A 26693-nucleotide genomic window follows, 5' to 3' on the forward strand; every position below is an offset into this window, starting at 1 on the left:
ACGCGTAGGAGGGTAGAGCTTGAAGGTTGAAAATAATTCACATCAAACATGTAAAGAGGGGTATATAAAACCCGTGTAGTTCAAGTGCTAAAGCGAGTTTTCGTGCCAAATTCGGGGGGGGGGGGGGGGGTTTGATGTATTTTCTCTATTTTATAAAATACTCAATATTTATAATTTTAGACTAAATTTCATTCCTAGTTTGTTGTACAAACTTATAGCATTACATGCATATTTTAAAAAATTTTAATCTGAATTTACTCTTTGAAGTCACTTCTAATTACAAGTAGTAATAGTAGTTTTTGTATATAAATCAATGATTTTTTCGTTTTGTTTTCTCTTCTTTTTTTTTCGAATTCACATTATTATATTTGTTGTCATTGCTTTTCATGAAATATTTTCACAAAAAATGACAATACAAACGTATGAGTATTTCAATAGATTTTTAGAACTCATAGGTTTAAATAAATCATATCTTTTATAAAATAAAAGTCAAATATATCTCCCAAAAAAATTTATGGCCAAATACATGGCAACACTTCACACAATAATGACTTTCCAAAATATTTGTAAATTTGTAGTCTAACACATGGCAAAATTACACCCATAAATAACTTGCCAAATTTTTTTAGAAGCTTGTGATCAAACACATGGCAAAATTTTACCCTCAAAATATTTAATCAAACGCTAAACTAGCATTAGGTAAGTTAATCAATAATATTTTATCTATTTAAATTTAAACTTCATATCTCATTACGAATATCATATCAATTTCATTATTCTTCTATAACTTTTTTCATGAAAATGATTTGATTTAACTATAATATTAGGTTAGAAAGTTAATGTTTCGTCCTAAAAAATTGAGATGCTTACAAATAGTTGTGATATTCCATATAAATGAAGTTGTTAATATGTCATATTTCAAAACTTGTTCATGCTTATACAAAAAGCAAGTGAATTTGATGTTCATGATGGTAATGCTTTTTTCATCAAATGGTATTAGTTATAAGTAGTTATTGATAAATTTTTGAAATCTTGATATAATTGTATGTGAAAGTACTCAATTTATCATCGCTCATTTCAAAATTCTTAAGTATGTTGTTGATCTTGTTCACTTTGTTTCAAGCTAACAAGATCATTACTTTTATTTAGCATTATATTACATTTTGAAAATCAATCGATAATGTCAAATATTTTGACGAAAATAATATTATTACTTGCTTTTTTGTATAAGCCTGAATGATGTTTTGAAAATGTGACATATTGATTATCTTCTATTAACGGGTGTTAGCGTCCTTTTATCTATATCCAGATATGTATTTCCTTTTTTGTTAACAACAACATTTCTTGGAATTATAATAATACCCAATTAGTTTGATATGTGAACTTTCGCTTTATTAGTGCGGTATCTAGTCATTCTCTACCTTGTAGTTGTCTCATCTCAAATTTCCTCTTCCTCTATCCCCTATGTAATTAAAAAATTGATTATCATTAGTAGTGGCAAATGGGCGGGTTGGATTAAATGTAGGTAGGTTAAAAATGGATAAATATAAAATGGGTAATCATTCAATTCGCCCGTATTTGATATGGGTAATAAATGAGTTGAGTAAGATATTAGTTTATCCATATTTTACTCATATTTTCATGAATAAATACTACTTTACTTAAAAATTTGGAGAAGATATTTTAGTTTCTTTTAGATGAAAAATGTTGAACATGCTTCATTTAGTTTTATTGTATCATAAAAATAAAATAAATATTCTATAGCTTTTCAATGTAAAATAAATTTATGTAATAACAAGATGAAAATATTTTTAATTTCAAAGTAAATTAATATATGCATTTTAGGACTAAATAACATAAAAAGGAAGAAAAATTATACTATTTTTAGTAATACATGAATTTTGAGTGAATAAAAGTTAGAAGTTTAATCCATTTGACTAACTCATATTTTCCCCGTATTTTATCATAGTTTATCCATATTTTTATGAGTCAAATATGGGTATCAGTTACCCACATATTATCCATAGTTTATCCATATTTGTTTGTGTGTGTGCGCGCGCGCGTGTGCATGCATGCGTGTGTGCGTGTGCGCGTGCGTGTGTGTGTATGTGTGTAATCTTGTGTTTTTGTTATCTTGTAAGTTTTCACTAACAATTTTAAGGAGATTCAAAATGACTACAATTGAAAAAACTGTGAATGTCAAGATGGGAGACCTTAACAAGTCATTTCAATGGTAACCATTTCAAGAGATGAAAGGGTAAAGTACTTTTGTAGTTAAGTCTTCTTAATGTTTCTTATGTATTAACCGAGAAGAATCCAAATAAAGAAGACATCACCCCTATGAATGATGATGAAACTATTTCTCATCTTCAGAAAGTGGAAAAGTACGATGTTGATTCCTATAAGTGCCGGTATTATCCTCTTAATTGTCTGTCTGATCAATTTTATGATTATTATGATAGAACTTACTCTAGTGCAAAGAAAATTTGGAAAGTTTTGTAGAGTAAGTATGATATCGAAGAGGCTGGAGCGAAAAAATATGCAGCTAGTAGATTTTTTCGTTTCCAAATGGTGGACAACAAATCAGTGGTAGATCAAGCTCAAGACTTCATCATGATTGTTGGAGAGCTTAGGTCCGAAGAAGTTAAAGTTGGAGATAATCTTATTATTTGTGGCATAGTAGATAAACTTCCACCATCATGAAAGGAATTCCAAAAAAAAAATATGCGCCACAAACACAAGGAAACTCTGTTGAAACCTTACTGATGAAAATCCGCATGGAAGAAGAAGCAACAAGCCAAGATGCACTTTACATACAGAAGAGAACAACATCACATCGAAGGTATATTTAATTACTTCGAATAATGATACTCTTGAAACTCACAAAAATACTTCTTTAAATCCTAAGGAGAAAAAATTCAAGAAAAATAATGGTAGACCTCCCAAGAAAAATAATGGTGAAAACCACCAAGCACAAAATCAACAAGTTCAAGAAAAGGGACCATGCTATGTTTGTGGCAAGAGCGCGCATATTGCTCGATTTTGAAGATTCGGAGAACGTGGTCTTAACCCTCAGTCAAACGTTACCGAAGAACTTTTGTGGCGGTGATTACCGACATAAACGTGGTTGAGAATGTTGATGCATGATGGACTGATTCTGGTGCAACCATCATGTCTATTATGACAAAGACTATTTTAAAAAAATATACTCATTTTAAGAACCCAAAACCATCATGCTTGGTGATGCTCACACTACTCAAGTGCTTGGAAAGGGAGATGAATTGTATTTTACTTTGGGAAGGGTATTAACATTGAAAGATGTACTTTATATTTCTGCTATGAGAAAAAAATTGATGTCTAGTATTCTTCTTAATAAAGTAGACTTTAAATAGATTATTGAATCTGATCAATATGTAATAGTCAAGAAAGGTATTTTTGTGGGGAAGGAATGTGCATGTGATGGAATGTTTAAGTTGAATGTTGAAATGAATAAAAATTTCAACTTCTGTTTATATGCATTCTTCTAACAATTTTTTGGCATGCTCGTTTGTCATATTAATGATCGTTATGGTTGAATCATGAATATTTTAGAATTAATTCCAATGGTAAAATTTTTTTTTGAAAAATGTGAGGCTTGTAGTAAAGCTAAAATCACTAAATGGCCTCATTTTCAAGTTGAAAGAAAAGCTGATTTGTTAGAATTAGTTCATACTGATATTTGTAAACTTGGTGGAATTCTAACTCGTGGAGGTAATAGTTATTTTATCACTTTCATTGAGGATTTTTCTAAGTTTACATATGTTTACTTGATGAAAAATAAAAATGATGCTTTTGAAAATTTCAAAACTTATCTCCATGAGGTTGAAAATCAGTTTGGAAGAAAAATAAAAATAATTAGAAGTGATAAAGATTGTGAATATGAATAAAATGGGTTTACTTATTTTGTTGGATCATTGAGAATAATTCATGAAACTACTCCCCCTTAGTCTCCTTCATCTAATGGAATAGCGGAAAGAAAAAATAAAACTTTGGTTGAATTGACTAATGTATGCTTATTGAGTCACATGCAATTTTTGAGGTGAAACTATTTCAACTGCTTGTTATGTGTTGAATCGTGTGCCTCATAAAAAGTCTAAATTAACACCTTTTGAATTGTGGAAAGGTTACAAGCCAAGTTTGTGATATTTAAGAGTTCGGGGTTGTCTAGCCTTTGTGAGGCTAATAGATCCCAAGATTACAAAGTTGGGTGAGAAAGTTGCTATTTGTGCTTTTCTTGGTTATGCTTAAAAATATTACAGCCGACAGATTTTTTAATCTTAAATATAATATTGTAATAGATACTGGTGATGTTATTTTTCATTAAAATAAATTTTCTTTTGATTCTAAAAATAGTGGGGGTCAAAGGATTGAACAAAATATTTTGTCACTACCTAGTTCTTCTACTTCTACGTTGAAAAATAAAGAAATTGATAATTTTGAGTTAAGAAGAAGCAAAAGTGTTAGAGTAGAAAAAGATTTTGGTCCTGATTTTTATGTGTTTAATGTTTGAAGATGACCACCTCACTTTGAAAGAAACATTATCTTCACATGATTCTATTTTTTTTTTGGAAAAAGACTGTAAATGATGAAATGGAATCACTAATTTCTAATAAAACTTGGAAACTAGTTGATTTACCACTGGATTCTTAAACAATTGGTTGCAAATGGGTCTTAAGGAAAAAGTAGAAACCAGATGATTTTATTGATAAATACAAGGTTAGGCTAGTTGCAAAAGGTTTTAAATAAGTAGAGCGCCTAGAATTTTTTTATATTTTTTCTCCGGTAACAAAAATTACATCCATAAGACTTTTAATTGTTATGGCTGCAATTTTTTATTTGCAAATTCATCAAATGGATGTGAAAACTATTTTTCTAAATGAAGACCTAATGAGGAAATTTATATGGTACAATCTGAATGTTTTGTTGAAGCAGGCCAAGAAAGCAAAGTGTGTAAACTTACTAAATCTCTATAAGACTTGAAACATGCACCAAAGCAATGGCATGAAAAGTTTGATTCACATGTGATTATTTGTCTATATGTTGATGATTTGTTGATCTTTGGCTCTAACATGAATGTTATTAATGAAGCTAAAAATATTCTTAGGAGCCATTTTGATATGAAAGATCTTGGTGAGGCAAATTTTATTCGTGGAATAAAAATAACAAAAACATGTGAGAGAATTTTCCTTGACCAATCACATTATGTTGAGAAAATTTTAAAAAATATAACTTTCATGATTGCAGGCATGTAGCTACTCCTTTTGATTCAAGTGTTCACTTATTTCATGTTGAAAGTGAAAATGATGTAATAAATCAAAAGAAATATGCTAGTATAATTGGAAGTTTGAGATATGTGACTGATTGCACTAACCCTGATATTGCATATGCAGTAGGAGTACCTTACTGGTTTACAAGCAAGCCAGGTAATGAACATTGACATGCTGTAACAAGAGTTATGAGATATTTAATTGGAACGAAGAATTGTGGTTTGTTCTATAAAAAATATCATCTTGTACTTGAAGGCTTTTGTTATGCAGATTAGAACACTTTATCAGGTGATTCCTGTTCTACCACTGGTTATGTATTTACTTTAGGTGGTGGTGGTGTTTGTTGAAGATTAAAAAGCAAATTATAATTGCTAACTCTACCATGGAGGCTGAACTAATTGCTTTAGCTTCAGCTAGTGAGGAAGTGAATTGGTTAAGAGATATGTTGTTTCAAATTCCTTATTTTGAAAACCAATTCCTTCTATTTTAATTCATTGTGATAGCATCGCTGCGACTGGTAGAGTTCAAAATCGTTATTACAATGGTAAATTCAGACCTATAAGGAGGAAACACAGTAATGTAAGATCATATTTGACAAATGATACCATTAATGTTGATTATGTCAAATCTTGTGATAATCTTGCAGATCATCTTACTAAGGCCTTAACAAGAGAAAAGGACTGGAGCACATCGAGGGGAATGAGATTGAAGCCTACAAATCCTTGAGTCATATATGAGGAAACCCTACCTGGGACTAGAGATCCTATAACCAGGTTTAAAGGGGAAAAATAATTATATGATGACTTGTTGAGAAAAATGCACTATCTTTTTGTTCCCTACCTATGATGTGAGTGCATTTTTTCTGTAGTTTGTGAAGGTTGAGTTGATAAAACTCTTAATGAATATCTGTAGCCCGTATGGGTGGAGTGTTAAGCTTACAGGAGCAATCTCGACAGATTTCATCTATGTGATGTATGAAAGTAGTTGCTTCCTATGAGAATTGGCTTATTCTCAAAAACACTCATGAAATTGGGATAGCACATGATCATAACGTGCTGGATTTAAAACTCATGTCAACACCTTGATTATTATGTGTGATTAGTGATATTTTATTTCCCTTAAGCAGTCATAGTTTAACTCTGAGACCACTACGACTACAGAGTAAAAGTTACTGTTCACTAAGTGGAGGAGGTTCAATGCAGAGCATATCTTCATTATGCATAGTAATCTTCCTTCATTTGTTTAATATTAAAATGAGTGAGGAATTGTTAAGTTAGCATTTTAATATTATTATAATATATTAATTTGCTTTACTTTGAGTTGAAATAGTGTTAGTAGGCATATTACATTGCAATTGTTAGTGACTCACCAATCAATGCTCGTAGTCATTATTGCCCATTATCTTGTTGGTTACAGAAACGTTCATGTGAACGTTGGAAAACTTGGGTAGCATGTTTATCAACCATTGATGGCATTAGTTACCCCTCTCATTACCTTATTCTTTACTCCTCTATTATTCTTTGTAACCTATGTAACATATGTAACCTCTAGGCCATTTATCTTCACTATTTACTATACCATTATCTTTCTATTCATTGCTAGGAAGACATCTCAAACTATAAATAGTGGTGGTCTTCATTTGGTTTGGAACACAACACACAAGAGAAAAACATAGAGTGAAAAAGTAAATCAAAAAGAGAGTTCTTATTAGTTGAAGGGAAGTGTTCTTTTTGTGGAGCTTTGGACTCAACATCTTGTCAAGAGTTGTTGAGTTATAGTTTGTGAAGATTGTTGTATCCTGGAGGGGACAAGCAAAAGTGGATTACTGCTGGACCGGTGAAAATATTTGCTGCAATGGTTTGAATTTCCTTAAAGAAAGCGAGATATCCTTGCCTCAGCCTTAAGAAATTTCATTTCATTTCATTTTTTAGTTGTATGTTGTATTTTTGTTAAGTTTTCACTAACACTTTTCTTAACCAAACTATCTTAGAAATTGGGACTTAATGAAAAAAAAAGAAGCTATTAATAGAATAATCATGTATGATGCTAGAATTACAATGATTATACTTTAATCTGACCAATACGATTAGATAAAGTAAGTCTTAGCGACACAACATGAATTAGGCCATGCTTACCATTAAATCATAAAGTTCACAAACAAGATGCATCACCATCACTGGTAGAGTTGCTAAGAACAGGGCATATGTTTGGAAATAATTCCAACTCCTTTTAACTGCCCAAATATTCATATTTCTCCCAAAAATAATATTACATCAGTATTGTGCTTTATATACTTTGATAGACAATAACTTTCTTTCAGGTTGAACTGCTCCAAGGGATCTAAAATTTATTAACGAACACATACACCAACCAAAACGAAAATAACAAATAAAACAGAGTAAGAATCGTAATAGAGTACTTTTCTATTGAGGGTGTGTTTGATACGAAAGGAAAATCACGAAAAACAAGTAGATATTCGACTTACTTTTTTCGTTTTTGATTGGTGAGTAGAAAATATTTTTTCGAAAAATATTTTAGTGTTTGATTTTTGAATGAAAAATGTTTTCAGAAATATCTTTTTTTTTACTAGAGTATGAAAATAATTTTTGAAGTTGAGTTTTTTTTAAAAAAAATAAACTTATGTTATAAATTCATTGAATGAGTGGATAGTCCATAAGGTTGGTACATGAACAACCATTCATATTCACTAGGTTACATGAACCTTTTTGGATAAGAATGTATCTATTTATTATGATACTTAATATGGTGACCTTTGAAGTGATTTCTCACTCTATAAATAGGGTTGTTCATTCACTATTGTAATATAGATATATGAAAGTTATATACACTTGAATAAGAAGAAAATCTTATCTTCCATCTTACTTCTCTTGTCTTCATCTCTTTATATTTATATCTCTTATGAGCTTGATTTTATAACACGTTATCAGCACGAGTCTCTATCTAATTGAGAGTGAGTCCTTGTTTTACTTTAGCTCATATTTTGGTTGATCTCGTTATGAAGATCAAAGTATTGTATGCATAAAATCAGGTATGTATTTTCTAAAATATTTTATGATTTAGAATAAAATAGTGTTCAGTCACTAACAATTATCAGGAACCGAAGACATATACTACTATTGGTTGAATATGACATGCTATACAAAATTTCTTAAATAGAAAAAGGTGTAAGATTTTAATAGCATGAATCTGAATGTTATTTTGATTGTTTTGAAAGACTCAAAGGATGAGTCATGTTGTACTTCGATTTATTATACCGTTAGTTAAGGGTAAGACGATGGATTCAAGTTTCATCGCACCAAAAGGGTAAGACATCAGGTTAAAGTCCGGATGCATCATAATAAAAATATTTGGGGATAAGACGATAGATTCAAGTTCTATCGCACCAAAAGGGTAAGACATCAATTTGAGTTTTGATGCACCGTGATTGGGTTCAAGTCCCATAGAATTATGGCGTAAAACGCCTTATATGGATAAGACATTGAGTTTGAGTCAATGCACCATAATGATGATATAATGATGACTAGGCTTTGATGAAAAGTCTTGAAATTCGTTCTATTGAATTTGCTTCATTCCTTGAAAAGAATGTGGTAGCAACATGTAATAACTCTGAAATCCGTCTGTTAACTTGCTCCATTCAATCATACGAATGTGGTAGCAGTGAATGTTAGTCTGAAAGATGACAAATAATTAATGATATGAATAAGGGCGTGGAGGGACATAATTATAATAGTCATCATTGTGGTAATGATAAAAGGAAGAACACTATGAGTTCTTCAAATAGTCCTTCAAAATGTGAAGGCAATTTTTATCAAAATGGTATGAAAGGTCATTAGACTTGTGAATGTTGTCAACCCAATAATTTGACAAATTTATAAATCCTCTATCATGATACAAGATAAAGTGATGGTACACTTAATATTTCAAAGTGATGTTGAGGTGTGTCATGGAAATATGATGAATTTTAAAGCCATGACAATGTGCTTATAATGCAAATTTATGAAGTACATATAAATAATTAGTCCAATACTTGAAGAGAATGTGACTTGTAATGAGTATCGTGAATGCTCGACCATTCTACAAGAGAATGGGTCCAGATGTGATTAAATCATTATGGGTTGGATATATGTCACAACTCACCTCTATGGACAGTTTGAGAAAAAATGATACATGTCACTTCTCATCTCTACGGGAGATTTGAGAGGAAATAAATTTTATTTGGCAGAAATGACTAATTGTATTATACGTTTTATACGTCACTATGGTATGAACTATCGAAAGGGCAAAAGAAAGAAATAGTTCTTGCCTATAAGGATTGTGGTCATTATTGTGTGGCAATACAAATTTGTCATTGGTTGTGTACCTATGGTACAACAAAAGTAAAGCAAGAAAGACGTCTTGCTCGTAATGATTTTGACCATGACAATAATAATATAATTTCCTCCTTGAAGGAGATGCTCAACATAGGGATGGGGTCATGCAATATGTAATAGTACATAAAATTAATTGCAAGCTCTAACGAGTTGTGCTATTATCAGAGGAATAATATTGGGGTTGTAGTAAGTCTCAAAAGAAACTTTTTAAGTTTCGGATGAATTGAAAATAAATATTGAGACTATAAATCACTACAACCGAAGAGGGTTATAAATGTTTATGTAAAAGATTACCCCACTTTTCCTCTTGTTTGTTCCATACAAACATGTACATGCTGATGAAATCACATGTAAAAGTAAATTATAAGTGTACTAAAATAAAGATCAGTTGGCATGACTGATTGACCATTCCGATTAAATGTGATGCAAACGTGATTGAGAATTCAGGTGACTTATATGATGAAGAAATAAAGATTCTTCAAGAATTCTCTTGTGTTGCTTGTTCTCTTGATAAAATGATCATTGTACCAGCTAAGATCGGGACTGTAATCCCCTAAAATTTTTGGAACATATAAAAGGGTGAATATGGGTCCGTTCACCTGTCATGTGGATCATTTGCAACTATATGATTAATGCATCTATGCGATGGTCACATGTATTCTGTTGTCAACTTACAAATTGGTTTTTGTAAGGTTGAAATAGTTCCAAATTATGAAATTATATTGATAATGCTGGTTGATTTAGCAGAAATTGTATGCCTCCAATTATAGCTAAATCAAGGTTATGAGAACAAAACTCCCAAATAAGATTTGGTATGAGATAATTTTGTTTAACATGTAGCAACACATGTATGCATCAAACCAACAAGGTTTCCCCATTAAAATTGGTTCAGGGTCAGGAACCATATAATTTTCATCTAAAATGTTGAATGTGCGGTTATGATTTTAATTACTCCACCACGCACAAAGATGAACTTCCAAATAAGGTTGGAATGAATGTTAGATTTTCTAACATTAGGGGGAGAGATGATTGACAGCTGAAAATTATGTGTGAGGTTAATTATGAATTATCTAGATCCTCGTTAAAATAAATATGTGAACTTAAAGTTCAAGAGATAATTCAGTTGCATAATGTTGCAAATCAGTTGCCAGATGAATGCACTGACCCTATGATATAATTCAACTGCAAATGCTCCAATGTGAAGTCCTTGAAGGACAGAGTCTATGATACGCCGGAAGCGTAATAGACCAATCGATTCCAAATATAAAATTCCTTGAAGAAGGAAGGAGCAAATGATCAATATGGTCATGATAATGAGGCAAGTGCTATAAAAGAGCACATTGACATAACAATTCATAAAATCTTGAAAAAGGTTCAGGTACCTGAAATAATGAAAAATGAAGAGATCTCGATAAGTTATGTCTTGTTGAAATCGATATCAAATAACCGTCGACGGTATCTTTGATATGAGGTAGTGCTCAATGATATAAATTGTGATGAGGATCTTGAATTCAAATCTGTCATATAGTGTGAACAGATAAATGGTTGGCCAAGTAAAATGCACAATTCAAGTATATTTTGTTTCACTTAGAAAAGTGACATTTTGGACTGGTAGTCCATAAATTAAGGTATAATGTCAGTGGGGTACAAATAAGTTATTATGCGATAGTATAACCGTAAGATATCAAATACAGTTTGTGCCTTGGGGTATAAAAGTTTATCGCAAAAATCCTGACATTAGTAGAGATGTTTTCTCATTTGGTGGATGAAATGAGGTTTGTTTTGATCTGGCAGCATATGAAAACTTGAATGCATGTAAATGAATAATTGTAATGTCTAGCTAGACAATGAATGTTATATGAAAATCCTTGAAACAATCGAGGTGTCTGAAGCATATAAGAGTTTGAAAGAAACTTTTCCAATAAAGCTTCAAGAATCCTTATATGAATTGAAATAGTCAAGGAAGAAAAAGGGTACAAAAGAATGACCCTAATTGTCCTTGTATTTTTATGAAAAGGTCTTGGTAAGACAAAATTTTGTCTTGACCTACAGATTGTTAATTTGACAAATAATATATTTGTCTAATAGTGCACATACACTGAAAAATTTTGATGCAATTTTATGTGGATATATCGCATTCATTGAGTACCCCAATGATTATGAGATCACTTGGCATAAATGATGATTCAGTTTGATCTCAAAAGAAGGATGAAGAGTTTCTTGGTGATGAAACTCTATCTTGGTGCAATCAGGGCACTAGTGCATCTTACTAACAATATTTGACCAGATATTTGTTTTGCAGTAAATTTACTAGCAAGATTCAGTTTCTCCCCGATAAAAGGACATTGAAATGGTGTTGAGCACATGATTGAATATCCTCGAAGGACCATAGTTATGGGTTTATTCTATCCAAGGAATCCAAGACAAAATTGATTGATTACGCAGATGCAGAATATTTATCTGATCCGCATAAAGCTCTATCTCAAGCACGCTATGTGTTTGCATGTGGAGGCACAATAATATCCTGGGGATCAATGAAGCAAATGTTGCTCTGCAGAAATAAAAGTCCTCCATGAAGCAAGTCAAAAGTGCGTCTGGTTGAGATAAATGACACACCATATTCAAGAAATGTGTGGTTTTTCTTTTAAAAAGGAATATACCAACCACAATGTACGAAGATTGGAGACATCATCACAAGAAATTAAGTGATGTTTTAATCAGGGGGAGTACAATACGCGTTGCACTCTTTTTCCCTTGATCGAGGTTTTTTCCCATTGGATTTTCCTGGCAAGGTTTTTAATGAGGCAACAAATGGTGCGTATCAAAAGATATGTGTACTCTTTTTCCTTCACTAGAATTTTTTCCCACAGGGTTTTTCCTAGTAAGGTTTTAACGAGGCACATTATCTATGGACATCCAAGGGGGAGTGTTATAAATTCATTGAATGAGTGGATAGTCCATAAGGTTGGTACATGAACAACCATTCATATTCACTAGGTTACATGAACCTTTTTGGATAAGAATGTATCTATTTATTATGATACTTAATATGGTGACCTTTGGAGTGATTTCTCACTCTATAAATAGGGTTGTTCATTCACTATTGTAATATAGATATATGAAAGTTATATACACTTGAATAAGAAGAAAATCTTATCTTCCATCTTACTTCTCTTGTCTTCATCTCTTTGTATTTATATCTCTTATGAGCTTGATTTTATAACAACTTAAAACTTTTTTCAGGGTCAAAAAAATAAAATTTTGAAATTTAAAATATTCTTTAAGAACAAACTTAAATTAATATTTCTTTTTTTTTTTGGGGGGGAGGGGTGCGGGTGGTGGGGCTGGTAGTGGGGAGGGGTGTCAATGATAGCACCGAAAAAATGAAATTTTTAAAGTCGAAAATATTTTTTTAAAAATAAACTTAAATTTTTTTAGGGGTTGGGGGCTGGTAGGGTGGGTGGGGGATGGTAGGGGATGGGGTGATGACTAAGGAGAGGTTGGAAGAGAATTTTGGAAAATGTTTTCCTTAAATTTTAAATGTAAGTCATTTTTAAAAAAAAAATTAAGAAAAATGAGTTGATCTGAAAAACATTTGACCCAACTAAACATGAAAAAATTAAAAAATATATTCGTTTATACCAAACACAGCATGAATCTTATCTTTTTGTTACTTTTTATTGATGACATATATGTGTCAAAATAAAGTTCATTAGCAAATAACATTTCATTTTTCAATTTGATACATTGGTAAGAGAAGCATTGCACAAATATAATGTTTAAAAAAATGCAAGAAAAATAAGGTCACAAATTTATGACATTTAGATTTATCATACAAGCAAATAAACTTATATATATATATATATATATATATATATATATATATATATATATATATATATATATAATAATACAATTCCTTGTGTTTGATGCATTTACATGAATTATATAAATAATTTATCTCTTTTGTTCATCCCTTTCATTCTTTTATAAATAAATGTAATTGATAAAATCAATCACAATTTTATTTTATTTTGTGTATAATTTTTTTGTTTCGTACGTCGACTCAATTAGTGTACAGTGTACACCAACAGGCAAATGCGAGAGCCAGCTCTGTGAAGTTTTGATTTTAGAAAAAAAACTTTTATTTAGTTCTAATAAATTGTTTATATGCATTAAATGAATTTTTCAATACGAATATAGAGTATAAATTAAAATCAAAGAAAGTGACTGAATTATAAATAGAGTTATAATACCAAAGAAATGTGCTTAACAGATTTCAACCGGAGATAGAAATTAATATATAATAAAATATATGTATTTTGATATCTGTTACATCATACTAATAACATGACTATATAATTCTGTTCACAAGGCTAAAAGATAGGAAATATAACGAGTCTCGTTATTTTTAAGGTACTTTATTTGATAGGAGTTTACACCCTTGAATATTTTACTCATATATATTTTGATACTTGCGGTGTCCAAGTCGATTTTATGTGTGTCTTGACTAATTTCATGAAATATATATTTCCTTATACAATAATAAGTATTAGATAACTCTATTCACAAGGCTAGAAAATGATAAAAAAAAAAAAATTAAAGATAACGTGATTTTTGGCAACTTTATTTATGAATAAGTCACATTCTAAAATATTTTATATATAAAATTTTATAACTAAATAAAAATAAAATAACTTATATGCCTTAAGTGCGAGAAAGTTACTAATATTAATTGAAATATCCTATTAAGTAATCATAGAGAATATAATGCATTTTCATAATATAAATGGTGCAAGTGTTTATATTTTAATATATAAGAGATATATTTAGAAATTAGTTTATATTAGAGGTATATAAATCTTTAATCTCATAGGATACCTATAATCAAAGATAAAGTTGAGACTTTGATTTGATTGCTATAAATAATATTTTGATATTTGAACAATTGTTCCTTCCAATACATTTTAATTTGCTAACCTAGTAATCCAAAATTAAGAAAATTGTATTAGGAAAAAATTTAGAAAATAATTGGTAACCAGTGTTTGTCATATAACTGGTTATTTCAAGTTCCCAAGTTCTCGAAAAACATAAAATTTGAGTAAGATTTTAGTATTAGAGAATTTTTTAAAAAAAAATAATCCTAAATTTTTATATTTTATAGGCAAAATACATAATATCCTTTCTGAACTTAGCACGAAAATTCACTTTAGTACTTAAACTATACGGGTGTTTATATACCCCCTTAACATGTTTGATGTGAATTATTTTTAACCTTCCGAGCTCCAGCCCAGTTGAAGGCTAGACATTGTTACACACGCTCGTTTTTAGTTGTCCACGTCGCCTAAGGATTTAAAAAATATCTTACCTGTCACGACCCAAAACGAGTCGTGAGTGGCACCCACCCTTAACCTACTAGGTGAGCGAACCAACAATTCTAAACCCCAACATTCACCAATAGTTCAACTATGAATAACAAAATATAATGCGGAAGATCCAAAACTTATTAATGTAACCAACTAAATAGGCTTCTAAAGTTTATCAATTTTTATCCCCAAAATCTGGAAGTCATCACATCAAGAACATTTATCCTCAAATTACCAAATCTAAGAGTATTTAAGAAAACGAAACAAGTAAAAAGATGGTCCATGTTTGAAATTCGAAGACATCAAGACGTGAAGGAGAGAATCCAACACGAGCTAGGAACAATAGCTCACCCCGAACTCTGAGGTGCTGAAGACTTGCTAGAGCTGAGGGCGAGTCGAAGTCGATGGCACGCTTGCTGCACTCCACAAAATGACAAGGAAGAAAATACAAGTAGGAGTCAGTACAAGGAACACGTACTGAGTAAGTATCATCGGCCAAATCAAAATAGAAAACAATATATATACTGAATAATAATATAAAATCAACTACAATACTTAACAGGTGACAAACAACAATCACATGAACCATTGACAACAACACCATAATAAGTACACCATCAATCACCATATTAGCACACCTAAGAGGACTCATGCCTCCACTCCATACTCATTTGGGAATTAGCATCTTTGAATTTGAGTATATTAAGATAATTCATGATTTCTTTCCTTTAATGTTATTGTGCCGGAACGTGACACTCCGATCCCATATACCGTGTCGAAATGTGACACTCCGATCCCATATGCTGTGTCAGAACGTGACACTCCGATCCAAGAATACCGTGTCGGAACGTGACACTCTGATCCAAGAATCTCATTATTTTATTTCAGTAAGCCTACTTTATTCAAGGCGTTAGTTTAATAGAGAGTTTTCAAGATTAGAAATCCAATAGTCTCCTTATATTAGACCAACCACAAACTACACAACCAAACATTCAGCCACACAATCAAGTATATAGGAGATTTTATAACATCACTCAATACATATCGATCGCTATTAAGAGTTTATCTATCACATAGAATTAAACCATAACCTACCTCCACCGAAGAACCGAAACCAAGCAAGCTACCTCTCCAATGCCTTTACCTTCCTCAGTGCCTATGAATCTTCTCGATCTGAAGTCTAAGTCGCTTGCTTTCTTCTTTCTTTCCCTCTCTCTCGCTCGTCCTCCACTTCTATTCTTTTTATTTGTTCTTCTACAGATTCTTTTTATCCTAATTATCATATAATCGATTATGATAAAGTAACCCACTATTTATCTCCCTACTATCTACTTTAACCCCCAACTAAATAAATTATTAAACTTACCCCACTAATTTCATAATTATAAACATGAATAGTCCGTAACAACCCTAAAAAAATTTAGCGAAAGTCTGACACCGTGTGAGGTTACGCAGATTGTGACGGTCCGTCGTACCTGTGACGGTCCGTCCTGCAGGTCCGTCACGAAGTTCAGAGAATTAGTCCCAGTACTCAGATTCCAAGAGTTGAAGTGTTTTGAAACGAAGACGCTCGACGGACCGTTGTGCCTATGACGGTTCGTCATACTTGCCGTCGAGGGTAGTGAAGGGAGCAGCAGGAGATATTTCACAAGTATGGGACGACGGAGTCCATGACGGTCAGTCGTGACCATGACGATCCATCGCATGGTCCGTCGACCCAGTAAGTATTTACCAGAAATAATTTTACTGCTCAAACTGACTAAATGGGTTGTTACATTACCCGTTTCAAAAATACAACCCGACCCACTTATTAACAAATATCTCTAAATCTTTATGATCCGTTCCCAAATACAACCCGATCCACTTATAAACTTACATCCCTAAATCTCCTAAGCCCGCGATTCTCATTCTTTCTCTTCTCTTGAACCTAGAAGATCAAGTCTGAAGATTTATCTTCCATTAGAATAACAAGAATTTAAAAAAAACAGATAATAAGAAGAAGGGACGAAATAAAAATCAAAATAATAGATAAAGAAGAATAGGTTTGAAGCTTATATTTTGAAGAACAATTATTCCTTCAAAGATACAACTTTTAGGTTTGAAGAGCTATAAAATTTGAGGAAAACAAAGAAAAAAAGCATGAATTAGGTCATCATTTTTGGATGATTGGGTTGATGAGGGAAGAGGAAATTAGGGTTCTACAAAGAGAAGATTTACATTCAAATATGTAATGGGTCGGATATTACCCGTTGGAGGGTCAAATTTTATTTTTAAAAATTGCTTAAAGATAAATTAGGCGCCCTACAAAGTTGTATCAACACGCGCAGGAGGGTAGAGCTCGGAAGGTTGAAAATAATTCACATCAAACATGTTAAGATGGGTATATAAATACCCGTGTAGTTCAAGTGCTAAAGCGAGTTTCCGTGCCAAGTTCAGGGGGAATTTGATGTATTTTCTCTATTTTATAAAATACTCAATATTAATAATTTTATACTAAATTTCATTCCTAGTTTGTTGTACAAACTTATAGAGTTACATGCATATCTTAAACAATTTTAATCCGAGTTTACTCTCTGAAGTCTCTTCTAATTACAAGTAGTAATAGTAGTTTTTGTATATAAATCAATGATTTTTTCGTTTTGTGTTCTCTTTTTTTTCTTCGAATTCATATTATTATATTTGTTGTCATTGCTTTTCACGAAATATTTTCACAAAAAATGACAATACAAACATACGAGTATTTTAGTAGATTTTTAGAACTTATTGGTATAAATAAATCATATTTTTTATAAAATAAAAATCAAATATATCTCCCAAAAAAAATCGATGGCCAAACACATGGCAACACTTCATCCAATAATGACTTGCCAAAATATTTGTAAATTTGTAGCCAAACACATGGCAAAACTACACCCATAAATAACTTGCCAAATATTTTTAGAAGCTTGTGATCAAACACATGGCAAAATTTTACCCTCAAAATATTTAATCAAACGCTAACCTAGCATTAGGTAAGTTAATCAATAATATTTTACCTATTTAAATTTAAACTTCATATCTCATTACGAATATCATATCAATTTCATTATTCTTCTATAACTTTTTTCATGAAAATGATTTCATTTAACTACAATATTAGGTTAGAAAGTTAATATTTCGTCCTAAAAAATTGAGATGCTTACAAATAGTCGTGATATTTCATATAAATGAAGTTGTTAATATGTCATATTTCAAAACTTGTTCATGCTTATACAAAAGCAAGTGAATTTGATGTTCATGATGGTAATGCTTTTTTCATCAAATGGTATTAGTTATAAGTAGTTATTGATAAATTTTTGGAATCTTGATATAATAGTATGTGAAAGTATTCAATTTATCATCGTTTATTTCAAAATTCTTAAGTATGTTGTTGATCTTGTGCACTTTGTTTCAAGCTAACAAGATCATTACTTTTATTTAGCATTATATTACGTTTTGTAAATCAATCGATAATTTCAAATATTTTGATGAAAATAATATTATTCACCTATCAAAATTACATTCTAATTTACTTGCTTTTTTGTATAAGCCTAAATGATGTTTTGAAAATGTGACATATTGATTATCTTCTATTAACGGGTGTTGGCGTCCTTTTATCTATATCCAGGTATGTATTTACTTTTTTGTTAACAACAACATTTCTTGGAATTATAATAATACCCACTTAGTTCGATATGTGAACTTTCACTTTGTTGATGAGGCCAGAGGCGGATCCAGGATTTGGAGATTGTGGGTGCCACATCGCCCAAGCAAGATAAACGGGTTGGTTCCTTTAACTTTGGGTTACAATTCATATTATTTGTCATATTCGATTTTCATAAAATAAATTGATTAAATGTGCATGTTAGTAATATTTTCTTTTAGTTATTCTAAGATTAGTGATAACTAAACAATTTTAAAAAAAATGAATTTAGTGATCTTATTCTGTAAAACTTTAAGGAAAAATAGATTTTCGACATCAAAAATTCAAATTTGTATAAACCATCTAATAGTGTTAAACTTAATATATTCATATTTCATTATATTTATGTGTTGTTGCATATATTATATACTAGAGAAAGAATCAAAATTTGTAACAACCCAACCGTCTTACTTATCAAGAACGTAAATATCGGAAGAACCTTAAAATTAAATGACCTCTAACATAATAATATTTATCATTTTTTAAAAAAACTTTTATTTTAAAAAAAACAATTTAAATATATTTGAAGTAATATTTATGTGACTTTCATAATATAATTAATAAAGAATACACACATAATACTCATATCATGAAATAAATAATCAGTGAAAGAGAAAAATTTTAACAAATAAGAGCTAATTACAGAAGAAAAGGAGTCAATTGAATTAATAAATAATATTACCGATTAAATAAGAACCAACGAAAATAAAGTAAAGAAATAGTTTGTGATCCAAAAAGTAATGTTGGCAATGTTAATCGAATCGGCACTGCGGGTGTGGAAATTTGTTTCTTCTGCTAACGGCACCCATCGCCACTTTATTCATTGGGTGGCAGAACTAATTTATAACGATTCTTAAACGTGCGCATATATATATATATATATATATATATATATATATATGAAATTTTAACCGAGATCACTGAATATCGTGATGTCCCCACACATATATATTGATTCGCCCATCTAGCTATTCTCTACCTTGTAACTGTCTCATCTCAAATTTCTTCTTCCTCTATCTCCTATGTAATTAAAAAATTCATTATGATTAGTGGTGGTAAATGGACGGATTGAGTTAATAGTGAGCAGGTTAAAAATAGATATATAAAATGAGTAATCATTCAACCCGCTCATATTTGATATGGGTAATAAATGAGTTGAGTAAAATACTAATTTATCCATATTTTACTCATATTTTCATGAACAAATAGTACTTTACTTAAGATTTTGAAGAAGATATTTTAGTTATTTTTTAGATGAAAAATGTTGAACATGCTTCACTTAGTTTTATTGTATCATAAAAAAAAATCATATAGCTTTTTAATATAAAATAAATTTATGTAATAATAAGATGAAAATATTTATCATTTCAAAGTAAATGAATATTTGCATTTTAGAACTAAAACATGCTTAATGCATTTTAAGCACTGTCAAACTAATATACGATTTGCTTATTTTACACTATTATTAATATTTCAATACAATTAAATAAATAAATAAATAAAATATAATTATAATTTAACAAAAGAAATGTACATTTATATTATATATTTTTGGAAGATCAAATATTTCACCTTTTCAATTATAGAGAGGAATAGTTAGTTCTATAAAATAACATAAAAAGGGGAAAAAATTACACTAATTTTAGTAATATCATGAATTTTGAGTGAATAATAATTAGAAGTTTAATCCATTTGACTACTCATATTTTATCCATATTTTATCATAGTTTATCCATATTTTTATGGGTCAAATATGAATATCAATTACCTACATTTTACCCATAGTTTAATCCTATATTTTGGGTCAAATATGAGTATCAATTATCCGTTTTTATTCATGTGAAAAATCACACATCCAATCAATTAAAATATGGGCTCATTTTACCGACACTAATTATGATAAGAAAATCACTAAAAATAAGTATATCATTAGTCACATGAATTAATCACCTAATTAGAAAATTGGGTGAGTTAAAAGAGCGTGTATTAAGTTTATGTGAGGTTGTAACAAAAAAAAATTTGTGACTTCTTTGAGAGTAAAATAATGGTTATAGTTAATTGTTTGAGTTGATGTTTTAGCGTTAGTCCTTTAGATTATAGAGTTATAATTTGAAGTCAATTTTTGAAGTTAGTGAGAAGTTTATTAAAATCTTGCACGATGTAAACAGTAACGGATTCAACATTTTTATTAAGGGGTGTTGAAATAAAAAGTGAAAATGCATGTGTTGCTATCAAGGATAGAACACACAATCTCAATCAATTTTTGCACCTTTAACTACTACACTAAACAACCTTTTCTACTTGTGTCAAGAGGTGTAACACTTGTATATATATTAATTATATTTTGACCTATATATACAATGTAATTATTCGACGAAGCGACACTCCTTGTCCTAGGGTAGCTCCACCCCTGAGTCGTGGTTTTTCTTTATTCTCTTGAGCAAGGAAGCTTTCCTCGATAACATCTTTGTATTATTTTATGTTACAAAATTATGTTAAAGTACTACGAGAACTATGTTATTATATCGAATAGGTGATATATGTTTCTTTACTTTCATATCACCGAAAATATCGATTTAATCAACTTTTTTAAGTTATAATATTTTTATTTTGTAACTTACACAATCAAATAATAAATTTTTTTAAAAAAAAGGAGTAATAATTATTTTTTCTTATAAGATAGGAGTTCATGTTACCAATCAATTAAAGTACTTACGATTTCCTACAATCAAACATACATACAACCTTTTTAACTTATTTTCATTTTTCATTTTGAAGCTCTACTTTAGTCATATTTTTCTTTTAATTTTTTAATATTCTTTTGTACCATTTCAACATAAAACGCTAATTTCATGATTTTTAAATTTGTTATATATATGCTTCAATTATAATTTTGCATTTTAAAATTGTCTGTTACTTTTTATAAATAAAAAACAAAAAGATTATTGGTCAAACAATAAATATTTTGAAAATAATAATAATTTATGTGAGTCTCACTATATTTTTATATAAAAATAATTGATGAAAATGTGTCGATTGAATAATCAATTAAATAACACACCATATATTATGTTCATACTATCTAGATTTAACTCAAATACTGGCTTTCGAATTTTCAATTCAACTCAATAAGGATAAAAAGAACTCATTTCAATACGAGGTAAAAAAAGTTCTTGTTCATTGTTAATGACACTACTAAAAATGTTAAAACTCGGCAGATTTCGTTGGGTTGTAATTTATTTATTAAGAAAGAAGAAAATCGATGCACTTTCAACGATTACTTTTCACGCAAAAATATATAGAAATTCTAAAAAAGTTGTTATTTTAAAAAATAAATATTCGTTTATCAATTTTAATTTTTTTTTACGAAAACAAATGGGCAAACATTAATTTCTAAAATGTAAAATAGTAGTCGAAGAATATATAAAATATATATACATATTTATATTTCACGTGGATTCGTAAAATACAATGAATTATATTAATAAATATTTATTTATTTATTAATATAATATAATAAATTTATAAACTTATTTTTTTAATCTGCTCCCTCATTCATGTATTTGTCTAATTATCTTCTCTTGCAAAGTATTGAGTTGAAATAAAAAGTTATAAAGCTTATTTTGGTACATATATGTAGTTGTTTTTTATTTGGTGATATATATGTACCTAAATAAAGTTCATTAACAAACAAATTTTATTTTCCAATTTGGTAAGATAATATAATTGTACGAATATTCTGTTGAAAAAGAAAAGAGTAGCAAAAATAAGTTCATAAATCTATTACATTTAGATTTATTAGACAAATAAATCAACTTATATTTATTTAAATATAATTTATTGTGTTTGATGAATCCACGTGAATTATATAAATATTTTATTGATCTTTCATTATTTTCATTTTTTTTTGTAATAGAATGCAACTGAAATTCATTAACTTACGTGTAAAAATAATAAGTCATACACCTTTTATTGATTATACTTTTTCGGTTTAAAATTACAAAGCAAATAGCTGGTTTCTATGTAAATAATAAATAAACACAATTGGATAGAACTAATCACAATTCTATTTTTATTTTGTGTATAATACTTTTGTTTCTTACATGGACTCAATTGGTGTAATACAAAAATAAAGCGAGAGCAACATTTTGAACTTTTTATTTTAGAAAAAAACAGTTTATTTAAATCTAATATATTATTTATGTATATTAAATAAATTTTTAACACAAATATAATATTTCAATTAAAATAAAATAAAACGTTGTTAAATCCGTAATTAGAGTTATAACACCAAACAAATGTGCTTAACCGATTTTAACGGGAGACTTGCATCGTGTGAATGTGTTTACATTGAGTGCTAAAAATAAGAAATTATTAGACAATGAAATATGTCTTTTGATAATAGTGGTATTTAAGTCGGTTAATTAATTTACTGAGTATATGTAACTTCATACCAACAACAAGTATTAGATGACTCTATTTACAAGGCTAAAAAATGGGTACAAATAACAGATTGCATGATTTTTAATCCACTTTATTTGATCAATAAGTCATATTCTTGAATATATATATATATATATATATATGGTGAGCAAGTCAATTTTTTGTGTATCTTAACTAATATCACGTGATACATAGTAATTTTTAATCACTTTGTTATGACTAGGTCACATTCTTAAATGTCATATAATAAAATTTTATAACTAAATAAAAAGAATAACTTATATGCTTTTAAGTGTGAGAAAGTTACTAATAATAATTGAAATATCTTATTAAGTAATTTGTGTCATTAATAATTTTACTCTTTCTTTTACAAATATATTTAGTTATACCTAAAACTCATAGAGAGCATAAGTGTGATATTTTTAATATATAAATGGTGCAAGTGTTTATATTTTAAAATACAAGAAATGTATTCATAAATTCGATTATATTACACGAATAGTTAATTTTTATAAATATTTAATCTCATGGAATACCTTTAGTCAAAGATAAGTTGAGACTTTGATTTGGTTTCTATAAATATTGTTAGAAGATTTTGATATTTTAACTAATATTCCTTCCAATTACATTTCATTTACTAATCATGACCTAGTAATCCAAAAGTAAGAAAATTATATTTGCGAAAAATTTAGAAAAAAATTGGTAATTAGTGTTTGATCTATTATTGGTAACATAAAGTTTTCAAGGTCTAGAAAAAAAAAAGAAATTGAGCCAGATTTTAGAATTCGAATTTTTTTAAAAAAAAATTGAAAATTATCCTAAATTTTTATATTTTATAAAACACCCAACGTTTATAATATTAGACTAAATTTTATTCCTAGTTTGTTGTACAAATTTATACTGTTATATACATAGTTTATACAATTTTTAGCAGAGCTACACTCCAAAATCACTTCTAATTACAGTAATAGTAATTTTTCGTATACAAATAAATGAAATTTTTGTTTTGTTTTCTTCCTTCTTCTTTTTCAAATTCATATTAATTATGTTCATTGTCATTACTTTTCACGGGATATTTTTATTTAAAATGACAGTACAAACTTATGAGATTTTTAAATAAATTTTAGAACTTACAGTGATAGATTATTTAAAAAAAAAAAAAGTCAAATAGATCTCCCAAAAAAATCTATGGTGAAACACATGACAAAACTTCACCTAATAATAATTTGGCAAAAATATTTATAAGTTTGTAGTCAAACAAATGGCAAAACTTCACCCATATATGATTTGCCAAAAAGATATAAAAGTTTGTGGTTAAACACATGGCAAAATTTTACCCCAAACTATTTGAAAATATATGATCATACGCTAGTCTAGCATTACGTAAGTTGATCAATAATATTTTACCTATTTAAAGTTAAAGTTTATATCTCATTACAAATATCGTATCTATTCATTTTGTTTCTATAATTTCTTTTCATGAAAAAGATTTAATTTAATTACAATATTAGGTCAGAAAATTAATGCTTCGTCGTAAAGAAAAACTTGTGTTGCGTACAAATAATCTTGATATTCATTTCTTATAAACATCCTTTCTTTGAGAATATTGATCAATACTTTATATAAATGAATGTGTTAATATGTCACATTTCAAAACTTGTTCATGCTTATACAAAAGGCTAGTGAATTTGATGTTTATGATGGAATAATGTTATTTTTATCAAATGGTATTATTTATAAGTAGTTATTGATCAATTTTTTTGAATCTCGATACAATAGTACGTGAAAGTACTCATTTTATTATGGCTTATTTCAAAATTCTTAAGGTTGTTGATCTTGCTCACTTTCTTTCAAGTCAACAAGATGAGTACTTTTATTTAACATTATATTACGTTTTAAAAATCAATCAATATTTTCAAATTGTTTGATGAAAATCATTCATATATCAACACCTCATGCCAATTTACTAGGTTTTTTGTATAAGCCTGAATAATGTTTTGAAAATGTGACGTATTGATCATCTTTTATCAACAGGGTTGTTGACGTCCTTTCATCTATATTCAGGTATGGATTTTCCTTCTTTAATAATAAAATTTCTTGAAATTTTGATAATAGCCAGTTAGTTGGATATGTGAACTTTCACCTTGTTGGTGAGGGTTCTAACTATTCTCCACCCTGTAATTATCCCCTCCCTAATTTTCGCTTCCCCTATTTCTTATGTAATAAAAAAAGTTAGATTTTGATTGGGATAAATAAAATCTTTTTTAAAAAGTATATCATTAGTCATATGAATTAATCACCAAATTTGAACACTGAATGTGTGAGTTTAAAAACCTCATATCCATGATTAATTTAATTTGTTCAAGAAATTTAAACCTTAGGTTTTACTGCTAACAATGAAATTAGCTATTACTATTACACAAAAAATATTAACAGATACATACATACATATATATACCCAAAATTTATGCTTAGATTAAAGAATAAGAGATTGTATCAAATATAATTCAATTTTTAATTTGCAGAATCAATCCTAAAGAGAACTTTTTTGTCATATTTTCTGATGACAAGTCAATATTCAACAAAAACAATTTTTGATGATTGACAAAGAAGATTAGATTATAAAAATGATAGCAAAGTAAAATCGTTTGAGAATAATTAGAACCCACATAAGGTTTTGCGAAAGGAGTAATAATTGTAAGTTTGAAAATGAATCTGTGAGATTTGTAACAAGAAGTTGTTGTGACTTCTAGGAAAGTAAATATAACGGTTATAGTTAATCGTTGGAGTTGAGGTACTCGAGTTAGTCCCTTTGATTATAGAGTTGTAACCTGAAGACACTCGTTGAAGTTAGTATGAAGTTATTGTTAATCCTACACGATGTAGATCGTGATTTTTCTTCTCTTGAGTATGGAGGCTTTTTCCAATAAAATTTTATTATTTTTTGTTACAAAATTATGTTAAAGTACTACAAGAACCAGGTTCTTATATCGAATCGATGAACAAATTTCTTCACTTTCATATCTCCAAGAACAATTTATTCAAATTATTCGAGTTATAATATTTTTGTTTTGTAACTTAGACAAACAAATCATAAATAAAACGAGTAATAATGTTCTACGTAAATAAAATGAAGTTCGTTCGATAATAAAAGTTATAGAATAATGATTTGCTCATTTTTCAGAATAAATTCCTAATGTGTTAACTGTAATCTTGTTGAGTTATTCGACTGTGAGTCTTCAGTTAGGCATAATACATAAATATGTCATTTAACTTGGCTTCAAATCATATTTATGCCCTTCAATTTTGGGTGTGCACAAATAGACATTTAAACTTGTATAAAGTTGAACAAATAGACACACACGTCCTACGTGGCATGCTACATGTCATTTTTTGTCCTACGTGGTGTTCTACGTGTGTTGTGACACGTAGGACTCATTTGTCTACTTGTTTAAGTTTATATAAA

The 26693-nt window shown here is 29.3% G+C and overlaps 1 long non-coding RNA gene across 1 annotated transcript; it reads left to right on the plus strand.

Moving 5' to 3' along the window:
- The first annotated feature begins 18159 nt into the window (after window positions 1-18159).
- Window positions 18160-18949, plus strand: LOC109121340 (uncharacterized). Its single transcript, XR_002028740.2, has 2 exons — window positions 18160-18709; window positions 18808-18949. It is a non-coding gene; the product is annotated as an uncharacterized lncRNA (long non-coding RNA).
- Window positions 18950-26693: the final 7744 nt, after the last annotated feature.

The sequence above is a fragment of the Solanum lycopersicum genome, chromosome 10, assembly GCF_036512215.1.
Source record: "Solanum lycopersicum chromosome 10, SLM_r2.1".
Lineage (NCBI taxonomy): Eukaryota > Viridiplantae > Streptophyta > Magnoliopsida > Solanales > Solanaceae > Solanum > Solanum lycopersicum.